Raw genomic sequence first — 22,328 nt, forward strand, 5'->3', positions numbered from 1 at the left:
ATAGAAAGCTCAGGAATGGCTAAATAAGCAGGACAGTTTGATACCACATTTCTTGATTGTGGTTCTTAAAAATTTTGAAAATTCTTAATATTTCTGGTATCAGGATGTGACTCAAGAATTTTAAATGGCTATGGTTTCTAAGTCAAAGGTGAATCTTACAATCAATCGCATCTGAGAACCAAGAAAATTACATTCTGAAATTCCTAATGAGTTGAGAAAGAATGGATAGAGGGCAGATGATTCTGGGACAATATGTGAAAATTTTAGGGGAAAAATGTTAAGGTTCAATTCCGTCCTTATGCCATTCATCAAAACTAACTCCATAGGATCTATGGAAATAAACTGGAAAGAAAAAGATAAACCCAAGTGTCTTCATTATTTTCTTGAAACTAAATCATTCATCTGAAGAGTCAATGGTAAGTATTTGGCAATTTGGGGCCACCTAGCAAAACATCACTTCCACTGAGAGGATGCTGACATTGTGACAAAGGAGCAGAGTCCCTCCCTCCCCACACTGCAGACCCCAAGAAGTGCCCAGTGATGCTGAAATTGTGAAATAAACTGGTAGCTCAGTTGGTAAAGAATCCGCCTGCAAAATGGGAGACCTGGGTTCAATCCCTGGGTTGGGAAGATCCCCTGAAGAAGAGAAAGGCTACGCACTCCAGTTTTCTGGCCTGGAGAACTCCATGGACTGTATGGTCCACGGGGTCACAAAGAGTCGGACACAACTGAGCCACTTTCACTTTCATGCCCATAAAGTGAACCCTGTACACAACAACAAATCAGGTTTTAGAAAACAGAGGTAAAATGTAAGAAAATGTTCATAATATAATGCTTGGCTAAAAAATGGCATGTGGTCACATTTCTCCCCCCAGCCTGCCTCCTCCCCAAGCCTGCCTGCGTTCACATCTACCCATCCCAGACCAGCAGCTTCTGCCCAGATTTTTAAAATAAATCCTTTCTCAAACCAATATTGTAAAGCAATCTTCCTTCAATTTAAAATAAATATAAAAAAAGGAAAAATATGCACAGGCGTACACATGCCCATGCACATGTCACATAAAAATGACTGAAAGGAAAAAATTCATGAAAACATTAACAGTGTTTATTAGAAAATAACAGAGCAGCAGAATGTGGTGTGATGTTCGCTGTCTTCCCTATTATTTCCTAGATGTTACCTGAATCTCATCTAGCCACACCTGACCAGAGCGGAGAGGTAACCAACCCAGCTGCTCAGCAATTTATGGCAAAGCCCAGGTGCCCAGCTGTGCTCGAGAGAGATAAGAGTCACTAATGGAATAAATCAGCTTCTCTCTGACGAATCTGAGCTGGAAAATGTCACACAAATGGTATGTGAGCAGTTGAGGCCAGGAGGTAGAAGGGGGCCGTGAGTGAGCCAAAACATAAGAAATGAGAAACCACATGTGAGAAGAAGCCGGAAGGTAAAAATTGAGAAGGGGAAAATTGAGATTGCTAGTTAGTTGCAGGAAGAAAAGTGAAAAGGCAGAAACGGGAACCAAATGTGGAGAAGGAACAGCAGTGAACTTCAGCTGCTGTGGGTCCTACAAATGCTGTGGACCTCATTTCAGATCTGGAGACCCACCAGAACCACAGCTACTGGTCTTTAGGTGCTCACGAAACATCTTTTTCTCCTTTTGACAGTGCACAACATCTGAAAATAGTATATTTTGCACACACAAAAGACAAAAGTCTATAAACCCACCCAAAAGACAGGAAACGTGCAAATGTTTAATGTTAACATTGGTTATCTCTAAGTAGTGGAATTATAAGTAATTTATCTTTTCTTCTTTATACTTTTGGCATTTTTCAAGTTTTCCACCACAAACATATAGTATTTTTATAATGACTTATAAAACAAATGCTGTTTTAAATGGCTTGTGTGTGACTATGTTCTGTTGACCTCACTCTGATAAAAACCTTCATAAATTTCACCACAAGTTTCCTTGCTGAACAAAGACCAAGATCTTCACTGATAGGCATCTATTTCCCACATTTTTTACAACCAAACTAAATAGCCAAGTGGAGCTGATCTGGGCCAGAGTTTGGGTCCAAGGTCAATAGATTTCCCCTGCAGTGGCTGTGTGGACCCAACATACTTAGAATGGTCACCCATTGACTCATCTAATAAACGCGAGCGTTCTTGAGAAGGAAACGTGTGTCCATCTGAGCGCTGCAGTCATCTGGGTGCAGGGTAACCTCAGAGTATTTCACCCACCCCATAGGACACCCTTCTGGTTTATGGCTTTAAAAGCCCGTTCCTCCTGAGTCCTCTTTCACGCTCGTCTTCTCAAGAGGAGAAACAATCCCAAGCAGACAATTTCAAAGGGACAAACTCAAAGAGGGCACTCGCTGTGGAAGTAAGCGTGCAACCTCCTTCTTCGCCCTCCAGAGACTGTCACCACCCGCCCCAGTCAGTCTCAACTCTAAGTCTTTTAAGAGTGACCCTGCTGGGTGTTGTGCTCAGTTGCTCAGTTGAGTCCGACTCTCTGTGACCCCGTGGACTGTGGCCCGCCAGGCTCCTCTGTCCATGGGATTTCCCAGGCAAGAATACTGGAGTGGGTTGCCATTTCCTTCTCCAGATCTTCCCAGCCAAGGAATTGAACCCAAGTCCCCCGCATCTCCTGCACTGGCAGGTGGATTCTTTACCACTGAGCCACCTGGGAAGCCCGGAGTGACCTTGACTCCCATCAAATATTCTTCTCCTTGGAATAAAATAGATGAGGTGAAAGCTTGTAGAAGTTCTAAAACAAAAGCGTGTGAAATCTTAAATAAGACACTGAACCTTTTGGAACCTCCGTTTTTAGCTACAAGATGACAGAGTGGAACTAGTCCCGGAGGTGATCTGGAATGTTCCAGCAGCTCAAAGATCTATGCTTTGAGAAGCTATAAAAAGGAGCAGGGCAACCCCGGTGGACAGAGATGCCATGATGCTTCCCGGGCCTCTCTGGGACCATTTGGAGCCCCCCAGATGCTGCCCCTAGACACACAGGTGCCCCCTTCTCCACCACCCCTTCAAGCTTCGGCATCCTTGCTTACAGGTGTGCTGTTGCAGATACACTGCTGAGAGCTGGGCGCTTGCTATGTTCACATGACCCGCCAAACTCTGGGTTTTGCTCTTAAGAAAATTTCTGATATGTGTTTAAGACACAGCTAGCAAAATAACTAGCTGGTTCTCAAAGTCCTGAACTTTTAAAAGGCTTCTCAAGTACCAACTCAGGCTCCAAAGATAAATTTGAAAGGAGTGGAGTTGAAATGAATCATAAACATGTGGATTAAATTTCCCACAAGGACCCAACCTTTTGAAAACGGAGAGAAATATGCTTGGGGAGAAAAAAAAAAGTCTTAATTCTACAAAAATCAAAATCTTCTCTAAAAAGAATGAGATGTTTGCCAAATGCTTGTTAAGGAGGAAATACGTCAGTGTAATATCTCCTTTGATCTGATCTGCAGATAATCCAAACGGCTGCTCGCTGTGTTCAGCAGAACCCCATGAGCGCTTGCCAGCGTCGGGTGTGACCTCAGGGTCCCCAGGTGATGTGCGAGCTCCACCAGGGAACCTACCTTGGCCTTCCAATCTGCTTATCAACACTGGCCTTCCAAACTGGTCATCAACCCTTAGAACTTGGGTCAAGTTCTAAGCCCCACAGATGAAACCGCACCTTCAGGTTTTTTATTTTAGGAAACATCCCCCATCAATCACATGGACGAAAAACTCGTTCAGAATCCTAGGACCCATGCTCGGGGGGGTCCAGCCAGCCCGAACCCTTCACAACTGCTGCTTTCCTCGTCCCCTCAGAGCATCCCCTGCAGACTGCTTCCCCACACACACTACCTCCAGAGCTTTTTTTTTTCCTACTAGCAAACTACCCATCAGAATTTCCCATAGGCTGTCTCTGCACGCACACCAATCACTCCTTGCCAAACCCCTGAAATTGGGCTCCTACCCCAATGTTTTCCATCATTCCTGTCCTCTCAGAAGCACTGGTCACCCTGAGCCATGGTCCACTTTTGAATCTTTTCTCCCTTGAATTCTGGGAGAGGATGAATTTCTGGTCACCCTCTTGTTCTTGCTGTTCCCATCTCACCCACGCCTGCCCCAGGAAAAGCCCTGGTGGCCAGCACTGCCCCTAACCAAGCCGCACCACCCACTCCAGCCTTCAGGGGGCTGTCACCGGGCCGCATTGGCCCCCCAACTTTCCTTCTTATGCTTTCCCTATTGTCCTTTTCTCTCTGACTAATCGACGTCCTAGTGCTTCCTTTTCATACCGATTTCCCATTCCAGTATGTTTACTCTTAGCTACCATGCCAGCAGAGCAAAAGTCCTCCCCATTCACCCAGACTGCCCTTAAATACCAACTGCTGATACTTCATGACAATCACTAGTTTGCTCTCCAATTCCCCACCCCGCAAAAAAGGACTGATTTCCTTCTAAATACACAAACCCCCACAGGATGCATCTTATTTATGGCTTTCATCCTTCTTGTTGTTGTTCAGTTGCTCAGTTGTATCTGATTCTTTGTGACCCCATGGACTGCAGCACACCAGGCTTCCCTGTCTTTGACTCTCTCCCTGAGTTTCTTCAACTTAGGTCCACTGAACTGGTGATGCCATCCAACCATCTCATCCTCTGTCGCTCCCTTCTCCTCCTGCCCTCAATCTTTCCCAGCATCAGGGTCTTTTCCAGTAAGTCGGCTCTTCACATCAGGTGTCCAGAATATTGGAGCTTCAGCTTCAGCATCAATCATTCCAGTGAATACTCGGGGTTGACTGCCTTTGGGGTTGACAGAAGGCAGTGGCACCCCACTCCAGTACTCTTGCCTGGAGAATCCCATGGACGGAGGAGCCTGGTAGGCTGCAGTCCATGGGGTCGCTAAGAGTCAGACACGGCTGAGCAACTTCACTTTCACTTTTCACTTTCTGGCATTGGAGAAGGAAATGGCAACCCACTCCAGTGTTCTTGCTTGGAGAATCCCAGGGACGGGGGAGCCTGGTGGGCTGCCATCTATGGGGTCGCACAGAGTCGGACACGACTGAAGCGACTTAGCAGCAGCAGCAGCAGCAGTTTCATACTAGTTATTTGTATACTTGTGTCATTGCCTTTATCAGAAACACTCCCTGAGGAGGAGGACACTGGCCCCTGTGTTTCTGTATCCCACAGAGGGCCCCGCATCGTGCTCTGTATATAGTGATGTTTGTGTAAAGGAGAGAGCCCTCTCCTCACCTATTAGAATTGGCAGGCTTGGCAGGACAAGCATTAGAGGCACTACCAGTACAGAACTCCTGGTTCACTACAGCTCTCCCGGCCTTCACAGAGGCTGGAAAACCAAGTGGGAATCCTTGCAGACTGGAAATGGCGGGTGGGGCAGGGTAGGAACATCAGCTCTGAGCTTTGAGACCCACTAATGAGCTTTTCACAGAGGCTCCCTTGTCCTTTGGCAGTGACACCGTAAAGCAGGCCTCCAAGCGTGTCGAGAGCCCCAGATGAACAGTCCTGTTTTGCTGAATGAACTGGATGGGGCCAGACGAGGTGACAGAACATCATTCCCCACATAAGCCACTTCTGTAAATAACCTCCTATCGATTTTCTAAGAATGAACCTATAAAAGTTGTTTTCTAAGCTTTGCAGATAGACTCTGTCTATTTTATAAACACTTTCTCAGATTTATGTCTGGCCTATAAAAACCAGGCCTGGCGTTTGCTTGAGGGCAGGAGAATCCTCTTTGGCTCCGATGCCCTGGAGCTCCCCTCTCGTGCTAGTGGCTGAGTCGATGCCGGGGCCTTCCTCGAGGTGAATCTTCCTTATAAGGAGGTCTTTTTTTTTTTCTTTTAATACTTCAGTAACCATCTCCGCTTTGGAGAGCCTCCAAGGCAGACTGCCCATATACCTAGCTGTGAAGCCAAGACAGCTCCAGCACGGTCCCAGCTTATTTAGACGAAGCTTTGATAGCCAGAGTCCACTCTCCTGTCTCGGCCCAAGGCTTGCAGTGCAGCCAGAAGTCTGCCGGGAGGAGAGGCATGTGGAAGGCGGTGAGCTTACTGTCACCTGTGAAACGGCACAGGCGTGTTCTGCCTGAGTCATCTGCGTTACAGGAACGGACTTTTGATTAAGGCAGTGGCACGTGTGCAGACTCCTCCTGAGGCCACAGTGAACGCATTAGGTTTTCAGGGGAAAATAAGCCTGTTCTGCAGGTTTCTTTGGGGATGAAGCACAGAGTACTTGAGGGCGGCGGGGGGGATGGGGAGTGGGCAGGGGACAAACAGAACACACTGTCTTTGATCTCCCTTCATTAGAGGTTTCTTGTATCCTGGCCTGCCTTGTTCATTTTAGAAGGCTTTCGTTGGTTGCTGTGAACCCTGGAAAGACTTGCCTTTTAAAGGAGCTAAGCAAAGAGTTGACTCATTGGAGAAGACTTTGATGCTGGGAGGGATTGGGGGCAGGAGGAGAAGGGGATGATAGGGGATGAGATGGCTGGATGGCATCACTGACTCGATGGATGTGACTCTGAGTGAACTCCGGGAGTTGGTGATGGACAGGGAGGCCTGGCGTGCTGCGATTCATGGGGTCGCAAAGAGTCGGACACGACTGAGCGACTGAACTGAACTGAACTGAAGCAGAGAGAACTTGAACCCCATTGCCACTGGAAAATAAAGTCAAAACAGAAGCTCCGTCTAGATCTAGACAGCACACCGGGCTCAGGCTGTAACCTTTTCCTCGCACCCCTAAGCCTGGAATCAGCAGAAGAAGGTAGTTCATAGTAAAGCTGAAAAAGCTGCTGCCCTCAGTAGGCCAGAAATTAGAGGACGACACTGACAGAAGACGTGGATAATGTGATGGCAGAAGCAGTCAGGGGCTGCCTCCGCCTCCCCCAACCCCTTCCCCACAAGCCCCCTCACCATCTTGTTAAGTTTAAAGACCACAACTCAAACTGACCACTCACTAGCTCTCTGCCAGACCACACAACAGAAACAGTCTGGTCATGCCAACCTGCCTGGGGAACAGTCCCTTCCAGGTGGCCGAGTCAGAAGAATCCAGCATCACTAGAACTTGGCTCCCACTTTACCACCCAGCCCCCTGTTCCACAACCGTCTCAACGTTACCTCCGCAGCTCCAGGTTTTTCACCTGGAAGCTCTCACATGTCCCCAATCTCCTCTCGGAAAATCTTGGCCTCTTCCTTGCAGAACGGAGTCCTTAACAATAGGTATCACCACCACTGTCTCAAGTTGGCGTCTTCCTCCTAAATCCATTTGTGTCAAAACCCCAAAATAGAAAGCTTACTTTCTCTCCATCACCACTTCCAAACATCTCCCTGCTCCGAAAACCCAAACTTTCTGTAAGTAAAACACAGCCCTGGCATGGGTTCCATCACTTCATAAAAAACTGGAAAGATCTGCACCGAAATATTAACAGAGAGCATCTGTGCATAATGAGATGGGTGGGTGACTTAATTTCTTCTTTGTGTTGTTCTCTTTTACTGAATATGCATTGCTTTTTTTCACCTTCTTACTTTTTGTCATCTATTTCTTCTACATATAATTTCTTTTTCTGGTTTTCTCTTGCTAACCTTATGACTTAAATAATTCATTCACTCATTTTTCAATCTTTTGTTTTTTCTATTATATAAATCTGATCCTCACCTTTTGGCACATATTACAATGATTATGAAGAGGTTCTAATTATTTCACAATTTCCAATACAATTTCATCTTTACTTCTTATAAGTATATTTATTTCACTTCCAAAGAATAGGAGATTTTTATCTTTACTTTAAAAATGTACATTGTGATCAAGGAATATATTCTTGTATTTATTTTTTAATTGGGGAATGATTGCTTTACAATATTGTGTTGGTTTCTGCCACACATCAACATGAATCAGCCACAGGTACACACACACGTTTCCTTCCTCTTGAACCTCCCTCCCGAGGAATATATTTTATATGATATCAATTATGTGGTGTTTATAGTCAGTAAATATGTACTTTTTAAAAAGTGGCGGGAGGTTTGTATCCAAGAATATGTACTTTGACATTAAGTCATCTTTGTTAATCATGACTGAAGCATTAAGTCACCTCTGTTAATCATGTTGCTCATATCTAGTAGAGCCTGACTAATATTTTGTCTTCCTTCATTAGTTTCTGGTACAGATATGTTAACATCTCTTACCATCATTGCAAATTTGTTAATTTTTCTTTGAAGTTCTGTCCATTGTTTCCTTATATATTTGAGTTAGGTTATTAGACTAGCTTTGTTGTACCTTACCTGTGAATTTTTTCACTTATCACTCATATAATCTTCATCTATACCAATGCTATTTGCTTTCAAATTAATTTTATCTGATAAGAACACCACTAATCAAATTTCCTCTCTTTAGTGCTTTCCTGGTTCATGTTTTTTTCTCAGTTTTTGACCATTTTTCTCCTTGTCTGACTTTTATTAAATGGGTAATGTTTCCTTCATTCTCCTCTGCCCCTTTGCCAGCTTGAAAATTATACATTTTAATCTATGCTTGTGCATACTTGACACCTTAAAAAAAAAAAAGTCAATCCAAGTCTCTCACTGCCAGGTCTTAGAACCACTCAATTCTGATCTCCCTTCTCCCATCTGCCACTTTATTGTTTTAGTATTTTAATTTCTCCCTGTTTGTAATCCTCTCCTCTTGTTTGTAAGTCAATGTTTAGTGCTATGAGAACATTCAACTTGTTTCATATCACTGTAACTCCAACCCCTCTTCAAACCTCTGTATTCAATTTTCTCCTTTCTGATGTACATACTTCAGTAGTTATTTCAGCAAAGCTTCTTTGCTAAAGAGCTGAAAATGCTCTTTATTTCCCCCACCCCACTGTTGCATGATACTTTTAGCTGGGTATAGAATTCTAGGATAATGGTTGTTTCCATTAGCTGACTGACAGCATATTTACATTGTATCCTGACAAATAATATTACTTATGAAGAACCTGCTGTCAGCCTCACAGTTGTGAGCGCTCTTTTATTCTGTCGCTATATTTGAAATTTTTCCCTTCCCAATATCTTATAGTTTTACCTCAGTGTGTCTAGATATAGATTACAGTCCTGCTTGGGACTCTATTATTTTAGTCTAAAGGTTTATGCTGCTGCTGCTGCTGCTAAGTCACTTCAGTCGTGTCTGACTCTGTGCGACCCCATAGATGGCAGCCCACCAGGCTCCCCCGTCCCTGGGATTCTCCAGGCAAGAACACTGGAGTGGGTTGCCATTTCCTTCTCCAATGCATGAAAGTGAAAAGTGAAAGTGAAGTCTCTCAGTCGTGTCTGACTCTTAGCAACCCCATGGACTGCAGCCCCCCAGGCTCCTCCATCCATGGGATTTTCCAGGCAAGAGTACTGGAGTGGGTTGCCATTGCCTTCTCCGCTAAAGGTTTATGTTTTGTTTCAAATCTGGAGAATTTTCTGCCATGGTCTTTTTAATTATCTCCTCTCCCGCACTGTCACTGCTTTCTTCTGGTGAAACTTCTATTCAGTACCTATACCAGACCTTCTCATTCCAGGTTTCAATTTCTTTTTTCATGATTTTAATCTCATCCTATCTCTGTGCCCCATTCTGAGTGGCTTCCTCAGATCTGTCTTCTAACTCTAATTCCTTATGGTCTTTTTACATTTTAGTTGCTATTGTTATCATTTCTGAAAGTGATATTCAATTCTTTTTCAAGTCTGAGTGATTTAAACAGTACCTTTTTTCGTGCTTCTCATTTCACTTTTAATAACTCTTAAAGTACTTTAGGATCTTTTAGATTTTCCTCTTTTGCAAACAGTATGATATTACTTTCTGTTTATAGTGTTTACTTTTCAAAAAACATTTGAGGGTCTATAGACATATTTTGGAGACACTGTGTTTGGTTCTAGATCAGCACAATAAGGTGAATACTACAATGAAATACATGAATTTTTTGGTTTCCCAGTGCATATAAAAGTGATGTTTACACCATACTGTACACTGTTGCCTGGAAAATCCCATGGACAGAGGAGCCTGGTAGGCTGCAGTCCATGCAGTCAGGAAGAGTCAGACACGACCGAGTGACTTCCCTTTCACTTTTCACTTTCATGCATTGGAGAAGGAAATGGCAACCCACTCTAGTGTTCTTGCCTGGAGAATCCCAGGGACGGGGGAGCCTGGTGGGCTGCCGTCTATGGGGTCATACAGAGTTGGACATGACTGAAGTGACTTAGCAGCAGCAGCAGCAGCAGTCAAATAAGTGTGCAATAAAGTAGCATTATGTCTAGAAAAACAATGAGTATACCTTAATTTTAAGATACTGCTAAAAAAGGCTAACCATCATCTGAACCTTCAGCAAGTCATAGTGCTAATACTAAAGATCACTGATCACAGATCACCATAACAGATATAATAATGAAAATGCTAGAAACATGGCAAGGATTACCAAAAGATGACACAGAGATCAAAGTGTGCAAATGGTGTTGGAAAAATAGCAATGACAGACTTGTTCCACACAGGATTGCCACAAACCTTAAATATGTAAAATATGAGGTTATCTGCAAAGCACAATAAAGCTATAGCAGGAACCAGGCACTGCTCCTGGGACTTGAAATACATTGGTGCACAGAAGATACAAAGCTCCCCAGGGCTTGCCTTCTAGTGGAGGGAGACACAAGATACACAGTATCTGAAGTACAACATCAGAGGGTGATAAAGCTAAGGAAAAAAACAAAGCAGGAAAGGTGGAGGGAAGGGATAGAGGATACAATTTTAAATAGAATTGTCCTCAAGGAGAATTGAATAATGTAGAACAAGAAAAAAGACCCCGCAGTTATCAAAAAGAACATGATTCCTGGCAGAGGGGACCATGAGTATAAAGTCTAAGACAGAATTGCTCCTTCACTGTTGGGAGTAAAAATAATGGTACCAGTGTGGCTAGAGGAGAGAGAGCAAGAGGGAAGGCACAAGGTGAGATCAGAGGAAGGACAAGTGACAGATATCAGAACCCCTGAAAGGACTGTGGCTTTTGTCTTAAGTGAGACTGGAAACCTTCAGAGAGATTTAATCAGAGGAATGACATAATCTGATCTATATTGTTAAGGTAACTCTGGATGCTTTATTGTGAATGTACAAATTGGACAAGGTCAGAATTAGAGAAACCAGCAGGAGCCGTGCCATAATCCAGTCAGGAAAGGATAGTGGTTTAGAGTCTAAGCCATTAGACCACAATAGGGCCTGTAGAGGTGGTGTGTAGTCAGAGTATGCATACAGTTTAAAGACAGAGCCAACAGGGATTTGGTGTAAAACTGGATGTGGGATTTGAGAAACACAGGGAAGACTCCATCTCATCACTCAAAGATGATGCCAGTATTTCTGGTCTGAGCTTTTTTGAAAGGACAGGATTACCATTAACAGCAACAGGGAAAAAAGCAGGAGGAATTCTGGGGAAGATTGGGAGTTTGTTTTGGATACACTGTATTTATTTTCCATTGCTGTGTAACAAATGACCCCAAAACTTTGTAGATTAAACAGCCCAACTTCACTATCTCAGTGTCTGATCCCCACTAACTTGGGTGGTTCTGATCAGGGTTGTTCACAGGGCCAAGTGAGAGGGGCAGGAGCTTAGATCCTTAAGGCCATCTTGGAGGCTAGCTGCCCCATGAGTCATATTTGAGATTCTCACTACACACCTCAGTAAAGCTATCTGGAAGGAAATCAGGAGTTGAGGGCCATCCAGAGTGAAGAGGGGCTTCTCAGGTGTCACGGTGGTAAAGAATCTGCCTGCCAAGGCAGGAGACAAAAGAGATACGGGTTCAATCCCTAGGTCAGGAAGATCCCCTGGAATAGGAAGTGACAACTCACTCCAAAATTCTTGCCTGGGAAATCCCATGGACAGGGGAGCCTGGCAGGCTACAGTCCACAGGGTCGCAAAGGATGGGACACAACTGAGTACACACAAGCATGTGCGCGCGCGCGTGTGCACACACACACATGTACATGTGCATGTACACACATGTACACACACGTACGCACACACACTGAAGAGGAGTGATCCAGGCTGGAGATAGAAATGCAGAAGTCAGAAGTATAAAGGGAGTATGTAGTAATACCCTGAGATGTCATCCAGGGAGTGAGCATAGACTTTTGAAGAAATGGACAGATGCTCCCTCATGGTGCTCCATTGTTCACTTCCCCCGTGGAAATGTTGTGTGCCCTGAGTCATGAGACCACCCCCACACAGAGCAGTACTGAGCATTTATGCTGTGACCCCAGAGGCTTCATTCCTTCTATAGTAGTTTTTTTCTTGGCTGAGTTTCCTTACATCAAATGACCCTCTATTGTTTACATTTTTGATCCTGGGTCAGGAAGATCCCCTGGAGGAGGAAATGGCTACCCACTCCAGAATTCTTGCGTATAAAATTCCATGGACAGAGGAGGCTGGCAGGCTACAGTCCATGGGGTTGCAAAGAGTTAGGCACAACTGAGCGACTGAATGCACACACACACACACATATAGCTGATTCACTTTGCTGTACAGTAAAAACTAATACACTGTAAAGCAATGTTACTCGAATAAAAAATTTTTTAAAGTAAATCTAAACATTGTCTATAAAAGGCTCAATAAAGTGCTTCCTATTTCCATCTCTCTACTCAGATTGTGCTCATTACTCCCTCCATTTAATTCCCAGTGTGTTAGTCGCTCAGTCATGTTTGACTCTGCGATGTAGTGGTGACCCCATGGACTGTAGCCTTCCAGGCTCCTCCGTCCATGGCATTTTCCAGGCAAGAATACTAGAGTGGGTAGCCATTCCCTTCTCCAAGGGATCTTCCCAACCCAGGGGTAGAATCCAGGTCTCCCACATTGCTGGCAGGTTCTTTACCATCTGAGCCACCAGGGAAGCCCTTAGTTCCTAGATATCACCCTAAACGGCCTATTTCATAAATGATCTTCTCAGAATCTCTTTCTTGTGTTAGTATAACATTAAGTAGTGGCTCTCTCCCCTGAAATCACTTCAGAAAAAGAAAACCCAGGAAGAGATATTTCAGCCCTTCTATGGAGCAGACTTTGGTTCTTACGTTTTTTTTCTGTTCAGATCACATATGTGTGTTGAAACTGCTTTCATAAACTATATTTACTGAACCCAAAACTCTACCTTTTTTAAACACTATAAATGGTAAAAACCAAAGTTTCTTCTATCAAAGGTTTGAAGACAAAACATGATGAATAGCAGTTTAACCTTTTTTTTCAGTTGAGAAAACATTCTTTTGTTTATCATTAGGGAGAAGTGATCTTTTATCTTCCAATCGTGAAACCAAATGTGAATCTATTTGGACAATTAGAATCTATTTAGAGAACGAACAGAATCTGGAGGTCTGTTCACAAAGGACAATAACTAAACCTCAAACGTGATGTTTCAGGCTTGCGAGCCCACCTCTCGATCCAGCCCACCTCTTGATCCAGCCAACTGTTACTTTCAACAACTGTCTCATTTTAAAGCAACTTCCAAAAAGGAGGCTGCTCCGTGTCTTATCTACAGGACTTGAGAACGTGATGGCAACCCCCTTTTGTGGCCCTAACACAGCCAGGAAGGAGGGTCCCAGAGTTCAAGCTATAACATTGTCCCTCCAGGCTGCACAGTACCAGAAGCAGAGTGAAGATGGGGGCCCAGGGACTCCCCCCTCCCCCAGGCTCCTGGCAAAGGCCAGCCCAACATGGCCCCATGTTGTTCCAATGGCCTTACACCCCCTATCAGCTTTGGAAGGCACCATGGCCCATCTCCTGGCTGAAACTGGGCACCACAGGAAGCCAGGGTTCTCCGGCCCCTACTCCTCACACTTCTGTTCTGGACATCACCTGGTACAGCCCCACCTTCCCTCCCTCATCCAACACTGTATGCTGTAAGTAAAACCTGGCTTCCCCTGAGGACACAGCTCTCCCTCGAGACCTCCAGGTGTTTAGCACCTTCTCCTTCACACACCTCAGGCCAAGGACCTGCGGACGAGGTCTGTGCTTCCTGCTCCTCACAGCTGGTCCCTCTCTGACCCCCGCCCCAGCACCCTCAATCTCACCACTGGGCAGCCCTCTATGTCTCAGCTGTCAGCAGACTTCTAGAAGACTTCCCTTAGTTCCTTGAAGACTTAGTTCTTAATCCTCTTCATTAACACTCCTGCATTGTTCTTGGTTATCATCCACATGTGGATGATCTTGGGTGATCCAGTTCTTCCTTTAACTGTGCCCACCAGCCCCCAGCCCTAATTGCTTCTTCCTAATGAGTCGGTCATGACTGCCACCTGCTGTCCCAAGCTCATTCCTCGTAGCTGTCTGGACACTAACAATCCTGCAACCCCTCCAGGACCTCCATCCACCCATCCAACAAGCTCCCTCCATCCTCATTCTTCTCATCCTCACTTCCCCTTCTCACTAAGTTTAGAACCCAGGGTCCATCATGACCACTTCCTCACTTGTTACCTCGACTCCTCTCCTCTCCCTCCTTTAGTGCCCTCGTCCCCTCCTGAGCCTTAACCTGTGCATCTGAACACAGCCAGAGGAAAACATCTGACCATGAGGACCAATCACTTTAAATGAATGACCACAAGAGGGAGGGGATACCTGTGCACTGACGGCTGATTCACACTCTTGAACAGCAGAAACCAACACAACATTGTAAAGCAACTCTACTCCAATTAAAAAACAAAACAAACGAATGGCCACCCACCCCAAGTGGGTGCACTCGGCCATCTGCCACGTTGCCCTAATCCCTTCATTCTGGGCAACATCATCACCTCTGCCTTCAAATTGTTCACATCCCCTCTGCTAGTGCCCTTGCTTCTACTTTTTCTGACAACATAGAAGAAACCAAAACCAAAAACAGACAACAAACCCTTCTGTGCATTCTTATCGCCCCATTTACCAAGCTAATGGGTATATCTGTGCCCATTCAAACCTTTCCTGGCACCTTCCTATTTTTACAGATTAATTATCTATCCTCCTGGATAAAAGCTCATTCTTCCATCTGACCCTGGATCCCACAAGTTCTTACCTGTTTAGAGCTTTCACTTCAACAACCCTGCCATCACTCCCCATCATCCATTTTTCCATCCCTCTTGCATCATCTCTATCAGGATATACAATGCTACATTACCTCCCACCTTGAAAAGAGGATTCCTTCTTTGACCTCAACTTCATGCAGGAGACTCCAGCTCGACTCCTGGGTTGGGGAGATCCCCTGGAGGAGGGAAAGGCTACCCACTCCAGTATTTTGGCCTGGAGTATACAGCCTGTAGAGCCCATGGGGTCGCAAAGAGCTGGACACGACTGAGCCACTTTCGCATTCCCTGTCACTTTCATGTTTGGTTACTGGAATTTTTCTGCTTTCCTTTAAAAGGTAAATTCCTGAAGGAGTCAGGGACATCAATTTGGACAGTTGCTCTCCCAGGCCCTCTTGAACCCATGGCCACCTGGTTCTGATCCCTGGTTCATACTCCTCCAATGAAGGTCATGTGCCAATGAAAGTCACATCCCATGATCAGTTCTCAGAGCCTGCTGTACTTGACACAGATCCCCCCACCCCATCCCCACTCTCTCTACTTCTCATGTCCTCCTACCCCACTGGCCATGCCCTGTGATCTCCTCCTTTGGTTCTGTTTCACTCTTCCAGCCTCTAAATGCTGGAGGACCCAAGGCCCCATCCTGGAAACTCTTCTCTGGCTGGCTGATTAAATCCCAAACCATGGTTTCCTAAACCATCTGCAGCTGACACTCTGTGCCTGAACTCCAGACTCCTGCCTCTCCAGCTGGACACCAAAGATCCTCCCCAGCTTAACGTGTCTTAAATCAGACTCTCACTGCAACAAGCAGCGGCTCCACCCTCTCAGCACCAGAAGCCGAAAGAGCATCCTCCCGGCACCCTCTGCCCTCAGGGCCTGTGTCCACTCTACCCATGATCCCACTGGCTCTTCAAAGGAAACTAACACTGAGTCCCTCCCCAGATTTATTTCTTTTTCTCTAGACCACATGGCTATCTGATATTTTTGTTTATTGACTGCCTTCATCAAGAATTATTTCTTTAGAGAAGGGGCTATATTTTCTGAAATATACATGAATGCATGCCAAGTCGCTTCAGTCATGTCCGACTCTTTCCGACCCCATGGACTGTAGCCCACCAGGCTCTTCCATCTGTGGGATTCTCCAGGCAAGAATACTGGAGTGGGCAGCCACTGCCTTCTCCAGGGGACCTTCCCAACCCATAGATTGAACCCACCTCTCCTAAGTCTCCTGCATTACCAGGCAGTTTCCCTTCCACTAGCGCCACCTGGGAAACCCAATATATACAGATACATATATATTCACCACTATGTCCCCAGACAGAACGTGGTCCACTGGAGAAGGGAATGGCAAGCCACTTCAGTATTCTTGCCCTGAGAACCCCATGAACAGTAGGAAAAGGCAAAATGATAGGATACAAAAAGAGGAATTCCCCAGGTCATTAGGTGCCCAATATGCTACTGGAGATCAGTGGAGAAATAACTCCAGAAAGAATAAAGGGATGGAGCCAAAGCAAAAAAAAAAACCCAGTTGTGGATGTGACTGGTGATAGAAGCAAGATCCGATGCTGTAAAGAGCAGTATTGCATAGGAACCTGGAATGTCAGGTCCATGAATCAAGGCAAATTGGAAGTGGTCAAACAAGAGATGGCAAGGGTGAACATCGACATTCTAGGAATCAGCAAACTAAAATGGACTGGAATAGGTGAATTTAACTCAGATGACCATTACATCTACTACTGCAGGCAGGAATCCCTCAGAAGAAATGGAGTAGCCATCACGGTCAACAAAAGAGTCCAAAATACAGTACTTGGATGCAATCTCAAAAACGACAGAATGATCTCTGTTCGTCTCCAAGGCAAACCATTCACTATCACAGTAATCCAAGTCTATGCCCCAACCAGTAACGCTGAAGAAACTGAAGTTGACTGGTTTTATGAAGACCTACAAGATCTTTTAGAACTAACACCCAAAAAAGATGTCCTTTTCATTCTAGGGGACTGGAATGCAAAAGTAGGAAGTCAAGAAACACCTGGAGTAACAGGCAAATTTGGCCTTGGAATGCGGAATGAAGCAGGGCAAAGGCTAATAGAGTTTTGCCAAAAAAATGCACTGGTCATAGCAAACACCCTCTTTCAACAACACAAGAGAAGACTCTACACATGGACATCACCAGATGGTCAACACTGAAATCAGAATGATTATATTCTTTGCAGCCAAAGATGGAGAAGTTCTATACAGTCAACAAAAAACAAGACCAGGAGCTGACTGTGGCTCAGATCATGAACTCCTTATTGCCAAATTCAGGCTTAAATTGAAGAAAGTAGGGAAAACCGCTAGACCATTCAGGTATGACCTAAATCAAATCCCTTATGATTATACAGTGGAAGTGAGAAATAGATTTAAGGGCCTAGATCTGATAGATAGAGTGCCTGATGAACTATGGATGGAGGTTCGTGACAATGTACAGGAGACAGGGATCAAGACCATCCCCATGGAAAAGAAATGCGAAAAAGCAAAATGGCTGTCTGGGGAGGCCTTACAAATAGCTGTGAAAAGAAGAGAGGCGAAAAGCAAAGGAGAAAAGGAAAGATATAAGCATCTGAATGCAGAGTTCCAAAGAATAGCAAGAAGAGATAAGAAAGCCTTCCTCAGCGATCAATGCAAAGAAATAGAGGAAAACAACAGAATGGGAAAGACTAGGGATCTCTTCAAGAAAATTAGAGACACCAAGGGAACATTTCATGCAAAGATGGGCTCGATAAAGGACAGAAATGGAATGGACCTAACAGAAGCAGAAGATATTAAAAAGAGGTGGCAAGAATACACAGAAGAACTGTACAAGAAAGATCTTCACAACCCAGATAATCATGATGATGTGATCACTAATCTAGAGCCAGACATCTTGGAATGTGAAGTCAAGTGGGCCTTAGAAAGCATCACTATGAACAAAGCTAGCAGAGGTGATGGAATTCCAGTTGAGCTGTTTCAAATCCTGAAAGATGATGCTGTGAAAGTGCTGCACTCAATAGGCCAGCAAATTTGGAAAACTCAGCAATGGCCACAGGACTGGAAAAGCTCAGTTTTCATTCCAATTCCAAAGAAAGGCAATGCCAAAGAATGCTCAAACTACCGCACAATTGCAGTCATCTCACATGCTAGTAAAGTAATGCTCAATATTGTCCAAGCCAGACTTTAGCAATACATGAACCATGAACTCCCTGATGTTCAAGCTGGTTTTAGAAAAGGCCAGAGATCAAATTGCCAACATCCGCTGGATCATGGAAAAAGCAAGAGAGTTCCAGAAAAACATCTATTTCTGCTTTATTGACTATGCCAAAGCCTTTGACTGTGTGGATCACAATCAACTGTGGAAAATTCTGAAAGAGATGGGAATACCAGACCACCTGACCTGCCTCTTGAGAAATCTGTATGCAGGTCAGGAAGCAACAGTTAGAACTGGATATGGAACAACAGACTGGTTCCAAATAGGAAAAGGAGTACGTCAAGGCTGTATATTGTCACCCTGCTTATTTAACTTCTATGCAGAGTACATCATGAGAAATGCTGGACTGGAAGAAACACAAGCTGGAATCAAGATTGCTGGGAGAAATATCAATAACCTCAGATAAGCAGATGACACCACCCTTATGGCAGAAAGTGAAGAGGAGCTAAAAAGCCTCTTGATGAAAGTGAAAGTGGAGAGTGGAAAAGTTGGCTTAAAGCTCAACATTCAGAAAACAAAGATCATGGCATCTGGTCCCATCACTTCATGGGAAATAGATGGGGAAACAGTGGAAACAGTGTCAGATTTTATTTTGGGGGCCTCCAAAATCACTGCAGATGGTGACTGCAGCCATGAAATTAAAAGACGCTTGTTTCTTGGAAGAAAAGTTATGACCAACCTAGATAGTATTTTCAAAAGCAGAGACATTACTTTGCTGACTAAGGTCCGTCTAGTCAAGGCTATGGTTTTTCCTGTGGTCATGTATGGATGTGAGAGTTGGAATGTGAAGAAGGCTGAGAGCCGAAGAATTGATGCGTTTGAACTGTGGTGTTGGAGAAGACTCTTGAGGGTCCCTTGGACTGCAAGGAGATCCAACCAGTCCATTCTGAAGAAGATCAACCCTGGGATTTCTTTGGAAGGAATGATGCTGAAGTTGAAACTCCAGTACTTTGGACACCTCATGCGATGAGTTGACTCATTGGAAAAGACTCTGATGCTGGTAGAGATTGGGGGCAGGAGGAGAAGGGGACGACAGAGGATGAGATGGCTGGATGGCATCATGGACTTGATGGACGTGAGTCTGAGTGGACTCCGGGAGATGGTGATGGACAGGGAGGCCTGGCGTGCTGTGATTCATGGGGTTGCAAAGAGTCGGACACAACTGAGCGACTGAACTGAACTGAATGTCCCCAGAGTCTGGAGAAGTGCCTACTACCTAGGGTGTGCTCAATGCTATTTGAATGAATGAGAGAATAAGGAGATGAATACATCTCTTCAAGGAGATTTGACACTACTCTGCATGAAGAGCTGAGCTGAGACTGCTGCTTTGTTGTGATAAGAGAAATGTGTTTAGTGACAGAAGCTTTCTTGTACTTTACCATCCACCCCAGTCTCAACTTCTTATAATTAACCTGTGGATTCTTCCCCAAGCTGTCAGGCCTCAGCTGTTTTTGGCTTTCAGACTAGACCAACAATTTCCTTGTTGTATGAAAGAATACGGCTCAAGAGTGCTCTTATTTTGATGTCCCAGGTCATCCTGCAAGCATCCTTCACATTCCTGTTGAATCTTTACCTGACCAAACTGCCCTCCTCTGCCCACCCATTAACATCTTTTTCTCACTCCTATCCTGCTTTTCATAAAAGTTTAGTTCTGCCGGCAAACTCCCTGGTCATATCTTTGCTGGAGCACCAGTGCTTTAGTTTCTCAAATTCCCTTAAGATTACAGGATTAAGGGTCAAAGATGGGGATCTGGGGAAAAGAAAATGCTTTGATATAAACCTGACAGAGAAAAGGAGAAATGTGTAAGCCTTTTTTCCACACCTGTTTCTTTTCAACTGTACTACAAGCTTGTAGGTCAGTTCTTACTCTGAAAACTCTGGAAAAATCAAATCTTAAAACTGAAAGGATTCAGTGACTTCCCTGGTGGTCCAGTGGCTAAGACTCTACGCTCCCCAAGCAAGGGGCCCAGGTTCCATCCCTGGTCAGGGAATGAGATCCCATATACTGCAACTAAGACCTGGTGTAGCCAAATAAATAAAATAAATGTTTTTTTAATAAAACTAAAAGACCTCAGAAAGTCTCAAACTTTCATGTCAAGACAACAAATATCAATGGCCAAATCCCAGTTGTACCAGCAGTTAGTTTGTGGAATCAACCATCTTTTTTTTTTCTTTCCCTAGCTGAGAAATCCAAGTGTCCCTAATGAGGAAATATAACCAGTATGGATTCAGAGAGGCATTCCAAGGAACCCAGCCAAAATGTGCTCCCTCCTCCAAGCAGCTCTCTAAGATTGCATCTGAGACTAAAGACTTCTCCCCGTAAGGTGTACTGAGGTCACTGATTTCGAGTATCTTGGACTCAATCCCGTCTGCTTTGGTCACCATTTTCCTCTGTGCCACCTTGGTCTTTCTAAACAATGGGATCTGTGAGGTATGAAATCTTTGCATGTTTAAATATCTGCCTTCTGCAGTACAGAACAGATCCCTAACAAGGCTTTGATAAGTTAACACAAGAACAGAAAAGGTAAGAGGGAACAGATCACCTGACCATCTCAAAAAAAGCAAATTATATTCTGACTTTGGGATTCCCTCGGGGGAGGGGGCATGTTTTGACGACTGCTGTCTCAGAACCCATCTTTCTGCTTCTCATAGTTTATCACTGAGGTTCAGCTCCACCACAAATCCCAGTGCAGCCTCCAGATGCATCTCTTGTACTAAAATTTTGTTCCAAAGTCCTGCGTCACTTCAAGTGCTTTAACAAGCAGCCTCTAGTCCCAAAGGGATGTGGCTGAGTCTCACTCCTCTGAAGTGGGAAAAACAGTAGCCCAGGACTGAGGACAGTCGGGGCATCTGCACTCATCATGAGGAGGGTGAAGGGTCCCAGGGAGGGAGGACTCAGTCCCTGGCCCCTGGAGAGAAGCCATCCCTCCCTCTTCATGTCTTAAGCTCCAATCCCATATCCTTGGCTGCCTGATGCTGCCTCCAGAAGACGACATTCCTGTCCAACAAGGCAGAAACAAGTTGGTTCTACAGCAGCGTTAGTTATAATAGCCCAGAACTGCAAGCAACTCAAGTGTAGCTATCAGCAGATGAACAGAGAAACAAGGTGTTGTGGATCCATACTATAGAATATTCAGCTCAGTTCAGTTCAGTCTGACTGCTCAGTCATGTTTGACCCTTTGTTACTGCATGGACTGCAGGTCTCCCTGTTCACCACCAACCTGCAGAGTTTACCCAAACTCATGTCCACTGAGTCGGTGATGCAATCCAACCATCTCATCCTCTGTTTTCCCCTTCTTCTCCCACCTTCAGTCTTTCCCAGCATCAGGGTCTTTTCCAGTGAATAGCTCTTCGCATCAGGTGGCCAAATATTGGAGTTTCAGCTTCAACATCAGTTCTTCCAATGAATACATAGGCCTGATCCCCTTTAGGATGGACTGGTTGGATCTCCTTGCAGTCCAAGGGACTCTCAAGAGTCTTCTTCAACACCACAGTTCAAAAGCATCAATTTTTTGGCACTCAGCTTTCTTTATAGTCCAACTCTCACATCCATACATGACTACTGGAAAAACCATAGCCTCGACTAGATGGACCTTTGTTGGCAAAGTAATGTCTCTGCTTTTTAATATGCTCTCTAGGTTGGTCATAACTTACCTGCCAAGGAATAAGCATCTTTTAATTTCATGGCTGCAGTCACCATCTGCAGTGATTTTGGAACTCCCCAAAATAAAGTCTGACACTGTTTCCACTGTTTCCCCATCTATTTCCCATGAAGTGATGGGACTGGATGCAATGATCTTAGTTTTCTGAATGTTGAGCTTTAAGCCAACTTTTTCACTCTCCTCTTTCACTGTGATCAAAAGGCTCATTAGTTCTTCTATACTTTCTGCCATAAGAGTGGTGTCATCTGCATAATAGAGGTTATTGATATTTCTCCAGGCAATCTTGATTCCAGCTTGTGCTTCATCCAGCCCAGCATTTCTCATGATGTACTCTGCAAATAAGTTAAATAAGCAGGGTGACAATATACAGCCTTGACGTACTCCTTTTCCTATTGGAATCAGTCTG

The sequence above is a fragment of the Oryx dammah genome, unplaced genomic scaffold, assembly GCF_014754425.2.
Source record: "Oryx dammah isolate SB20612 unplaced genomic scaffold, SCBI_Odam_1.1 HiC_scaffold_8, whole genome shotgun sequence".
Classification (NCBI taxonomy): Eukaryota; Metazoa; Chordata; class Mammalia; order Artiodactyla; family Bovidae; genus Oryx; species Oryx dammah.